The sequence below is a fragment of the Amaranthus tricolor genome, chromosome 10, assembly GCF_026212465.1.
Source record: "Amaranthus tricolor cultivar Red isolate AtriRed21 chromosome 10, ASM2621246v1, whole genome shotgun sequence".
Taxonomy (NCBI): Eukaryota; Viridiplantae; Streptophyta; class Magnoliopsida; order Caryophyllales; family Amaranthaceae; genus Amaranthus; species Amaranthus tricolor.
In genome coordinates this window covers 10,533,518-10,546,807 of record NC_080056.1, presented here as the reverse complement: position 1 = coordinate 10,546,807, position 13,290 = coordinate 10,533,518, and positions in this window count along the sequence as shown.

The window sequence follows — 13,290 nt, the reverse complement described above, 5'->3', positions numbered from 1 at the left end:
TCATCTTTGTAAATGCCTTTTTTAACAACCCGTGTCCCGGCCCAATTAATGCGGATACCGCATTTCGAGTACCCAGATAAATCGGTTCGGGACACCGGGTACCCAGTTTTATTTTTGATTTGAATGAAGGAGTTGTATTTTTGAGTATTATTGTTTCCGAACTTAGTAAAGGTGCATGACTATTTTACAAATAAACATTCAATGGATTTGAAAACTATTAAGACTAGGTTAAATACTAATTGGTTCAAATCTGCTAAGGAATTTGTTGAAGATTTAAGACACACTTTCTACAATGCAATGACATATAATCCCAAGGGGCATGATGTCTGTATAATTGCAGATATAGTCTCCAAAACTTTTTGAGTAGTAGTAGTATAGAGGCAGAATATATGCACTGAGATGAAAACTTCTTGCAGACTATAAAGGTAGTCTTTTGACTCCAACATAGAGAAAGTTTACAAGAAATAGCCTTTTTAAAACCCTTAAATCTAATTGTTTTTTTTTTCTGAGCGAGTCAATGGGTGCTCGCTAAATTTTAATATCGGCCCATGACTCGACCCGGTTAAGGCAGATCGAGTACCCGGCTCAAAAGTTGCAATTTTTTTAGATTTTGACCCGCTATTTATATTGCGGATCAGCAGATCGGGTTGAGCGGATCAGGTTTTTTTGAACAGCCCTAAAAAAGGCTCAAGATTCCACATGGCCATAACTGAATACAATTTTTCAGAGAAGAAAATAAAAAATTGTGGAGAAAAATAGAGAAACTTGAAACGTTGAAATTACTTGAGTTTGTAAAGGAAAATGAGACTTAGAATTTCTTCAATAACCAATTTCATTGATACTTAAAATTTGAAATAAGCTTTATTGGATAATTATTTCATGTTAATGAAATCGCAAATAGCCGAGCATTTTCTATTTGATATATATTTACGGAATAAAAGTTGCTAATAATAATTTATAATGTAAAATCCATTAGGTTTTTATTACAATTTTATTTAATATTTATTTTTACATATATTTTCATAGTACAATTAACTGCACTTGACGAGTTTCTATATTACTATTATTCTTTTGTAATAATTGAAACACTGTTATTCAATTTCTATAAATTTAAAAAGTAAAATCAGTATTATTATGTGATATTAATTAATTAAACAATTTCTATAAATTTAAAAAGTAAAATGAGTATTATTATGTGATATTAATTAATTAAACGACATTTTATATCACCAAATTTGACAAAACATATCATAACTTTTACATTACATGTCAAAAAACAAAATATAATAACATATTAGTGTGTTGTCGAATTCAATTCCATTGTCTAAATCGTCTCATCAATGTAAATTCCTGCTATGACTTGCTAATAATTTAATTTTTGCATAATTTTATTACATTCTTTTCAAATGATAATTAATGTAGTATTACAATGATTAACAAGTACTTTAAATCTTAGTTTATTACGATCTTTTTTTTTCATGATACTCAATTTATGCAAACAATTATCTTCAAACTCGAAACCACAACTAAATGTTTAACTAAAAAATACTTCCTTCGTGCCTTTGAATTTACAGAATTGTTTATTTTGGATTGTCCTACTTAATTTTCATCATTTTTATTTTTGGATAATGGGTCATCACTTTCTTTGAACTCATCAATGTATTTTAACTCTTTTTTAATTTTATCCACACAATTCATTCTCTCTCTTCACTTATTAGCACGTTCTTCAAAATTACCTATTTTCCTTAAAAGTACGCAACTTGTCCTAATAAGTAACATCATTTTTTTTATCTTCTTTTAATTTTTTTATTTAATCTTCAATTTTACTTTACAAAAAAATTAATGTAATGATTCTAGTACTCTTAATAATAAGTAGCAATATTAAACTCTCATCATAAATATAAATTTAAACTTTTATCTTAAATTAACTTTATAAAAGGTAGGTTTGTAACTTTATAAAATATGATATAAAAAATAGAAACGAATAAGTTACGATACCTACCTATTACTATTATTATTATTATTATTATTATTATTATTATTATTATTATTATTATTATTATTATTATTATTTATTTTTTAAAAAAATCAACAAAAATAAATAATAAAATATATTATATATCTTAAATTTACGTACATGAGATCACGAATACTACACCATTAAAACAGATCACATGACTTCGTATTTAAACATGTATAAACCAAAGATCAATGTCGATTGAACTTATGTTTATTGTGATCATTGTAACACTCACATTCTCACACTCACTCTCACACTATTAATTGAGACCATATTACATGTTTCTAATTTAGTATTTACATACATAAGATCACGACTATTACACCATATAAAACGATCAAATTACTTCATAGTTGAACATGTATAAATCAAAATATCAATGTCATTAGTACGTATGGTAATTGTGATCAATGCAACAGTCACACTATTGATTGAGACCACATTACATGTTTTTAATTTAGTATGTACATGAGATTATGACTATTACACCATATAAAATGATCACATTACTTCGTAGTTGAAAATGTATAAATCAAAAGATCAATTTCACTAGTACTTATGGTAATCGTGATTAATGTAACACTCACACTATTCATTGAGGCCACATTACATGTTTCTAATTTAGTATTTACGTACATGAGATCACGACTAATACACCATATAAAATGATCACATTACTTAATTCGTAGTTGAAAATGCATAAATCAAAATATTAATGTCCCTAGTACTTATGGTAATCATGATCAATGTAACACTCACACTATTCATTGAGGCCACATTACATGTTTCTAATTTAGTATTTACGTATATGAGATCACGACAGCTACACCGTATAAAATGATCACATTACTTCGTAGTTGAAAATATATAAATCAAAGATCACATTATGTTGTAAAGTACTTCCTCCGTTCTGAAATACTCGCTACATTACATTATTTGACACTATTCTTCGTTTAACCTTATTTTATGTATCTCGTTTGAATTGTCTAATTGCATACTTTATAGTATGAAACTTTTATAATTTTTATATGTACATAGTTAAATATATAAATGATTAAAATAATACATTAAATCACGCAAAAAATTAAATATAGCAAGTATAGTAGAACGGAGGAAGGAGGAAGTAATGCTAGTACCATTTGCGATTGAACAAGTGGACTTTTGCATTAGTATACCACTGCCAAGTTTACTACATCTACATTATAATTATAATATTTAATAAAAAGAAGGAAAATTTGGTCAAAATAATATCAATTATTACTCATTGGCCAAAAATATTCTCAACTATCACTTATTTTTTAATAATCCCAACTATGACTACAGTCACTAGTGGAAAAAATCTCGTTTGCTGCGGTTTTTTTGGCTATTTTTTGCTGCGGTTTTGGCCCCCAGCAATAGTAATAGCAGCAAATGTCCTACTTTAAATGCTGCGGTTAAAAACTACAGCAAAAAAGGGCATTATTTGCTGCGGTAAAAACAAAACCGCAGCAAATAAGAAGGGGTATTTGCTGCGGTCAGAGGAAAAACGCAGCAAATAAGTGGGGCATTATTTGCTGCAGTTTTGCCTCTGACCGCAGCAAATACTTCTTTTTTTTTTTCTTTTTTCGTTTTATCCTTATAATAATCCAATAATAATACAACGTAATAACAGTGATTAATCCAATAATAATCACAGATAATCAACAATAATCTCTTTGTAATAATAAACTCTCGCTCGTATATATACTAAAATATTATGTACGTATATATATATATATATATATATATATATATATATATATATATATATATATATATATATATATATATATATATATATATATATATATATATATATATATATATATATATATATATATATATATATATATATATATATATATATATATATATATATATATATATATATATATGTATATATATATACATTTATATATATATATATATATATATATATATATATATATATATATATATATACATTTATATATATATATATATATATATATATATATATATATATATACATATAAATATATATATATATATATATATATATATATATATATATATAATATACATTATAAAGTCCTAAAAAATAATCTATACTAATTACAATTTATCAAGGACAAATATTAGCAAGATACGCGGCAATCTTGTCTTTTAATTTGCGCATCTCTCCACTTCTCAAAGGGCATGTTTCCCTTGGAATGTCGTTTAAAACCTAAAATATAATATAAAAATAAAAGATTAATATATAAACATTAGATTTTACCAATAATTATTGAAGAACGTAACAAATACTTACGGCATCTATATTTTCGACTCCAAACTCCTTCACGGATTTTATAATATCATCCATGTTCTTCAGCGCGTAGTAGCCGCATTCAACGGAAGAAGAAGGTTGTTGAAAGCACTAAGAGAAAATAGATGTTAGTGTCAAAAACGGTTAAAAACGCATAAAATCGCAACTTAACACGTAATTTCTAGCATATGACTACGATTTTCAATTCTAACCACTTCAACACAATCATATATACAAATAGTGTTGTGTGCTAAGTTTCGTGCAAAACAAACCAAGTTTAACCTACTTTACGCGCGAAAGTGCCAAAAACGGTAAAAAACGCATAAAATCGCAACTTAACACGTAATTTCTAGCATATGACTATGATTTTCAATTCTAACCACTTCAACACAATAATATATACCAAATAGTGTTGTGTGCCAAGTTTCGTGCATAACAAACCAAGTTTTAGCTACTTTACGTGCGAAATTGACAAAAACGCTTAAAAACGCATAAAATCGCAACTTAACATGTAATTTCTAGCATATGACTATGATTTTCAATTCTAACCACTTCAACACAATAATATATACCAAATAGTGTTGTGTGCCAAGTTTCGTGCATAACAAACCAAGTTTGAGCTACTTTACGCGCGAAATTGACAAAAACGCTTAAAAACGCATAAAATCGCAACTTAACACGTAATTTCTAGCATATGACTATGATTTTCAATTCTATCCACTTCAACACAAAAATATATAACAAAGAGTGTTGTGTGCCAATTTTCGTGCAAATCTGATACAAATGTGGTTGCATGAAATGAAGATACCAAAGGAGCCCACACAAGGCTGCATACAGACCTCACGACACAGCAGCAAACTAGTGACCAGACCACCTTGCACGACACGTGGAGACTAAACCTATGCATCCAAGACCTAGGCTAAAGTGGAAATGGAATATTGGTACTTGGATCTAGCTATCAAGGTCCTAAAACCATTCTAACAATCCCCGTGGACTCCTAGAAGCTGAGCTGAAGGAGGGCTGCTTGACAGTTTGCTAGATCAGAATTGTCTAAGTGTTTGTGGTTGTTTCGTGTTCTTTTCATGATCATTTGTAGTTTATGTCTGTGTCATTCATAAAATCTTCCGCACAACATTAATCCTTGCATAAACAAGGCTTTAATCAGCGCCGATTTCGCATCAAAACCAAGTTTGAGCTACTTTATGTTAATAAACTTCGTCATTACTCATCTTCTTCTTACTGCCACCAACTTCATCAGCTCTATTTCTTTTCTTACTCACCTTAACATGTGCCCACAACTCCGGACGAAGACCCTTACATTCAAACCAATCTCGCACGGCCCTAACATCCTTTGTCTTACCCGAAATGTTCATGAGAGTCCCGAGTATGGCATCGCATACATTTTTCTCTATATGCATAACGTCAAGACAATGCCTAACCTGTAAATCTCTCCAATATCGAAGCTTCCAAAAGATTTTTTTCATAATTGGTCTTCACCCCCTTGCACTTGCCCCGTTTTTCCAAATACAGTCTCAACTCCCTTAACCTGTTCATAAACCTCATAACCGGTCAACGGTCGACGAGCTACACGGTCCTCAACTTCCCCGTTGAACAACTTCTTCTTACGATATTGGTGGTCTCGTGGGAGGAACTTTCGATGGTGCATGAATACGTGTTTGCACTTAGGAATCCATGTGGATTCCATGTCATCGATACATATTGGGCATGCTTTCTTCCCTTTGTTCTTATACCCCGATAAGTTGCCATATGCCGGAAAATCATTAACGGTGCATAAAAGCATTGCACGCAAGGTGAACTCCTCATTAGCATATGCATCAAACACTGAAACGCCTTCATCCCACATCTTTCTCAAATCCTCAACGAGAGGTGCAAGATACACATCTATGTCATTGCCAGGTTGTTTAGGACCCGAGATAAGAAGCGAAAGCATTATGTACTTACGCTTCATACACAACCAAGGTGGCAAATTATAGATCACTAAAAGTACCGGCCAAGTACTATGTTGAGAACTAAGATTGCCGAATGGATTCATTCCATCCGTACACAGTCCGAGCCTTAAATTACGAACCTCATCCCCAAAAGTCTTATGCAACCTATCAATACTCTTCCACTCCGGAGAATTAGATGGATGGGTGAGCAAGTGACCTTTCTTCACCCTATCTGCATGCCACCTCAAATTTAACGCATCTTTCTTTATAGAAAACAAGCACTTGAATCTAAGTATTATTGGAAGATACCACAATACCTTAGCCGGGGGCCCTTTAGCATCCCGAGCCCCTTTACACTTGTAGCGCGATAACCCACACCTAGGACACTCTTCTAAGTGCTCGTTTTCATTCCGATACAACACACAATCATTCGGACACGCATGAATCTTCTGGTACTCTAAGCCGAAAGGACACATGTACTTTTTGGCATAATATGTCGACTTTGGAAGTTCATTTCCCTCAGGAAGCATCTCACCTAACGCTTCTAATAACATTGTGAAACTAGCGTCACTCCAATTAACCTTTGACTTAATGTTGAAAATTGTCAACATTGCTGTTAGTTTGGTGAACTTTGTACATCCAGGGTACAAAGGCTTTTGAGAAGCCTCTGTCAATAAGTCAAAAACACGAGGACGTTTTCCTAACTCATCCTCGACTCCCTCCATCATCTCATCAACACGATCCACATCTTCATCGACATTCTCTTCATCTGTCTCATACCCATCAACATGATCTACTACATCCTCATTGACGTCGGCCACATTATTGACGTCCTCAACAACACTTTTCTCTTTGTAAACTCCCTCCTCACCATGCTAAACCCAAACATGATATTGAGGCCTAAACCCACGTCGAAGTATGTGCTCCCTAAGGATATCAACACTATCTACATTTGATACATTGCCACAACTGACACATGGGCAATAAAAACCAACTCCCCCCATCCTAACTTGATGTTCAACCACAATACTACAAAATTCTAATACGCCATCAATAAATTCCGACGATTCAATGCTTCCATAAATCCAAGAACAATCTTTTGTCATCCTAATTAGTGTGATTAATTGATTCAAAACAAAATTAATACACAACTTTTAAACATATATACTTAACGAACTCTAACTAACCAGAAAATTAAGTAATAATTATTCATTTAACACTAATTAACCCAAATAATAACACAATATTTTTTAAACTGTCCAAATGATGTTTATTGTAGTAACCATAATTAACATTTATATATAAATTAACAACATATAAAAACAATAAAAATAAAATCACATTCATAAACTTAGACAACTAATTAACATTCATATCAACAACTCATTCATTTAACCATAAACAACCCTAATTAAACCTAATTTACAAACTAGAAAAAAAATTACGATAAATTTAAAACTTAAAAACCACACACATTCATAAATAAAATGAAGAAATTACTTTAAAATATAACAAAATATGATATATATGATAAATTTAAAACTTAAAAACAATAACAACATACACATTCATAAAGTATGACAAATTTAAACCTAATTTACAAACCACACACAAACCACATTCACAAATAATTACTAAATATGCAAATAATTAATTAATAAACCACATTTTTAACTAAATTACTAAATTCTTGAGTTTTGAAGATGAATTTTTGTCTTTTATTTTTGTGATATTAATTGATTTTTATGGGTTAATGACGGTAAAAAAAACTAGAACAAAGAGGTGATTTTTAAGGCATCATGTATGTTATTATTATAATTATGCCCCGTACATCCCATTCACATTAAGTATGATTGAAGAATGATGATGATGATGAATAAGAACATAGTAGAAGAATAGTAGAGGTTTATGAAAATTCGAAGTTTGATGATGTACAAGAACAGCAGCAAGGATTTACCTTCAGAAACCGTTTGTGAAGATGAACAGCAACAAGAATGATGAACAGCAGCAAATGACCGTTTGTGAAGATGAATAGCAACAAGAATGATGAACAGCAGCAAATGACCGTTTGTGAAAATGAAGATGAACACAAGAAACGAACACAAATCTTGATGCTTAATCTTATACGTTTGTGAAGATGAAGAAGAGGAACGAAGCAAATGAAGATGAAGATGAAGCGTTTTTTCAATGAGGAACAAAGCAAAGTACTGTATAATACGTATTTGAGAAGGGATTTGTGAAAAAAGAAACTGTCAGGTTTTTAAAAAAATTTTGTCCAACGGTTATTTGCTGCAGTTCAAAATAAAACCGGAGCAATTAGAAATTTTGTGAAGGGTTATTTGCTGCGGTTCAAGCAAAACCGGAGCAATTAACATTTTCATGAAGAGTTATTTGCTGCGGTTCAATCAAAACCGGAGCAATTAATATACTTTTTAAGAGTTATTTGTTGTGGTTGTGGAAAAACCGGAGCAATTAATGTAATGTGAAGGGTTATTTGCTGCGGTCAACTGGAAAATCGCAGCAATTAGAATATTTTTTTTTCTGATCCATTTTCCTATTTTTTGCTGCCAATACACAAAAACCGCAGCAAATGATGAGCAGCAAATACATTTTTTCCACTAGTGAGTTTGATCATAGCATACCCCTCTCCCTTGTTACCAGTTACAACAGGTAAAAATGAATTTAATTTCTTTTTCCTTTTTTTGTTTTACTTTACTCTTGAATTCAGTCTTCCCCTTCAATTCAATACTCAACTACTTCCCCATTAATTCCATCCATATTTCATACCTAATTCCTTCCCAAATCTCTTCCTTTCCAAATCAAATTTGTAACCCTAAAAATCAAATTTGTCGGTTTAGGTTAATGGCAGCTTTTATGTTTGTTTCCATGTAATTATAATGGATTGTTGGTCTAAGTATTATGGCATCTTCTATGTAATGTTAATGGAATATTTGCAGTAATAGAATGTTGATTGAAATCAAATGAAATGTTAGTCCAAGACTTATGGCAATTACATCAATATTGATAATGCATTATAGTACATTGATTGCAATTACATTAAACAAACTTCTACAATGCTAACTAATAAGAAGGACTTCGATAGTCTTCTTCTTTTGCTTTAATTTCTGAATTTAGTCAAGTAAAGGTCCAATTTCAACCTCTAAGTGTTCATGCTTGTCAATCTCATTTCTTGATTTTTTTAACATCATCTTCCTACTTGAAAAACTTACAATTGGTATCCTTCAATAGTTACACAAGAAATAAAGTACGAATTATATTTGGGAAAAAAAAATTAAAATGGAAAAATTTTCAGAATTATTTTTGGTCAATGAGTGATAGTTGGAATTATTTTGAGCAAATTTTCCTTAAAAGAGAAAGTAAAGAGAACCTTTTCATTAGTATTGTACTACCACTCACTCACAATATTAGGTAGTTCAGTAGATAATACATCAGTTATCATTTCCAAAGTTCACTTTCGCCCTTTCATCTTCAACCTTCAAAGTTCAAACGGTTGAGCTTCAATGGAGAAAATAAAGACTCAAGCTTTATATAATGCAATCGATTTTTTTCATCACACTCATACCAACTCACAATATTTAGTCTTCTTTGCTCCTTCAAAAATAAGTCATCCTTTCTTTATAATTCTATCTCAGTTTAATGTCGCGTCCAACGAGAAATTATGATAGATCTTTTGATACGACTCCTTTGTGGAGTCATGTTACTGTCTTGGAAGCTCCTGGTGTTGGTCAAGGTGGGAATTATAGAAAATGGTCTTGCACATTTTGCAATAAAAAGGTGACAAGTTCATATTCTAAAGTGAAAGCACATTTGTTAAAGCTTTCAGGTCATGGATTTGAAATTTGTAGGAAAGTTGATGATGATACTCTTAGAGTCTTAGACAATTGAAAAAAAGAAGACAATGATGCTGAAAAAATGAGTAAATCTTTAGCCTTGAGTGCGAAACAGAAAAATGAGTACATTACTCTACCTGAAGTTTCTAATTTGATTCAACCAAAAAAAATGAAAAGGACCGTTAAATAAGCTCTTTAGTGTCACCGAAAGAGGCAAGGCAGACAAATTGTGTGCCTTGATGTTTTACACAGGTTTAATATCTTTAAATTTTGCTAGAAATCCATGGTTTAGAGAATATTCTCAAACTCTAGCAAATGGAAATCTTCATGGCTATGTTCTTCCTACATATGAATGAATTCGAACGACATTACGAGTTCAATAAAGAGCACATGTGTAACACCCTGTCATTTTATGACGTTAATAATTATTATTATAATCGATTTTGGAGATTTATAGTTATATAAATTATTTTGAGTTAGTTTAGATAAATTTATTTCATATACGAATTTAAATATTAGCATATTTATATTAAAAAAAAAAGATTTGCGATTACTAATAAAGAGGTTTAAATTAAATTATTATTTTATTAAAATTTGTGAGTACTCAAAGGTGAGTTTTCTTAGTTTGGCCTCAAAGGAATATGAATCTAGATAAATAAATAAATAAATAAATAAGTAAATAAAATAAAAAGAATGGGTTAGGGTTTTAAGTGAGAACACTCATTGCCCCTCACATTCGAAAATCACGGTTCCCTCTCCCTCTTCCTTCCTTCTTTCTCTCTTTCCCCTCTCCCCTGTGCGCCACTGCTGTACCTGGCCACCAGCCGACTGTCGACCAGCCGCACAAGCGCTCCACCTGCAGCCACAACCCCCCCTTGTCCTCCATCGGCAGCAGTCAAGCTACACGTGTGCCTCTAGCAGCCAGGGGCTGCATTTTCTACCTCCTCCACCAGCAGCTAGGGTGGTTTGGTCCCCCACCATCAACTGTTGCCCACCTACTCCACCATCACAACAACCACCAATCCTTTCACCTCCTTTTCTAGTTTCACCATAGTAAGCCATCTCCTCTTTTTCCATTGATTTTATTCTTCTTTCTAATTAGAATCTTATCAAATTATGTGTTTTGTGTTGATTTTGTATATTTTTTTTCTAACGAATCTTATTATGGGGTAGTAGTTAAAGGTGTTGTCTTTTAACATGATTTAATAAGGGTTTGATTTCGGGATGAAATTATTAATGGTGTGTGCTTTTATGTTACATTTGGTGGTTGTGATGACTGATTGGATTACCTTATAAATTGTCTTAAGATTTAGTTTGGTTGATGATTGTTGTGATAGTGATAGTTGATAATGGTTATGATTGTAGTTGACTTATGGAAGTGATTTTGGTTGTTAATTGGGAGTGATAATTGTTAAGTGTTGTTGTTTGATCATTGATTAATTACAAGTACTCTTGTTAGGATGTAATCGAAGTTATAAAAGAGGTTATGAGCATAGCGTCAATTTGTCGTTGGTGGTTGCTAAAGTTACTTGTTGTGATGTTTTGATTGTAGATTTTCTAACTATGGAGAATGTAATGAATGATATCGCGATGTGATAACTTTAAGATTTGTCATTATCTTCATACTAGTGTCATATTAACATTGTAAGATTTAAGTGTGATTTGTTATATTTTTAAAGTAACATGAATCAATATAACTCACATTTAGTTGATGTAAAGGAACGATTCACATAATATTTCTATTCTTGAAGTGATGGAAAGACTTGTGCCGTTGTTAAGTTGATGATTATGATTATGTTGAATGAGATATGTGCGTGCTAGAGTAATTAGAGACTTATCTTAAATGGATGATAGTGGTTTGACATTTAGTTGGTATGACAAAGTAGATAAGTGGACTTATTAGTTCTACTCCTAACTTATATAGGTGCCCATTTCATAAGAGGAAGGTAGAACTTTAGTTGGGTGATTTTTGTGTCTTTTTGGTCGTGCAGTGATGCTTACAGGTACGTACACATAGTAACTAACCCTTATATGCAATTTGCTTTAAGACATTATTGTTTATCATGATAATATGCATCGGGTGATTTAGAGAATGAGAGTGTTAGTAGAAGGGGGGACCACCCCTTTATTTATTTAAGAATTAGATTATGTCTTACTTGGAGTTAGAATGACTCCTTTATAGGTGGATTTCGTACTTCGTTTGAGTTGTTCAGTGGGTTTGGCATTCTGCTATCCCAGGGCACTCATTAATAGTAGAAAGAGGGAGTTATTCCCATTCGATTAAGCATCAGATTACAATTAGTTGGCGTGACTCAACTGGATTATATCCAATTGATTTAGTAGTCCCCTAGGTGAGATCCGACGGGATCACCGTATGGGGAGTATGAGCATACTTTTGTCATTGGGCACTGGTTGGCCGATACTGCCCCTTGACTAAGGTGCTACCCTGCGGGCTTTACAAACGCCAATATGGTGGCCTCTTCACTGGATTGGTACCCCAGTGTGTCTTTTTCCCAAAGGTAGGATCCGAGAGGGTTAGCTGGAGGGGCTATGAGCTCATACTTTGCTATGGGCATCGGGTGGCCGATAACACCCTTGGCCGTGTCACTATGCCATGTAGTGGAGAAAAGATCCACTGATAGAATGTTACTCATTGATAGAAAGTTTATTCTTTCATAGAAAGCTTACACATTGCTAAAAAATTTACTCATTGATAGAAAATTTATTCAATGATAGAGTAGTTTATGCTAGTGAGAAGTGCGCCTAAATTAAGTTACCTCAAGGGAGTAACCAGTCCCAAAGATAGACTATGATCACACTTTAGGATAGAAAAGCTCTATAAGGTCAGGTGTTGGTAATTTGTTAATACCTTGGTTGAGTTGATACTACGCGTGTTTTACAAGAGTTTATGTTTTCAGAAGAGGAGTGTGAAGACCTGCATTCTACCCATGAACACATGGTTTGGGTTAGAAAGGACGTAAACGGTTACTATTTGTGCTTGTGTCTTATGAAATCATCTTATGTTGTTGTATAATATCATGTTATTTAGTAGATTGGCCTTAATATATTTGATGTTAGTTACTAACGTATACGTGTTTGTGTTTATGTTTGATTGTTTGATGACTTTCTATGATAGTCCTGCTATGACACATTGGCCTTTGGTTT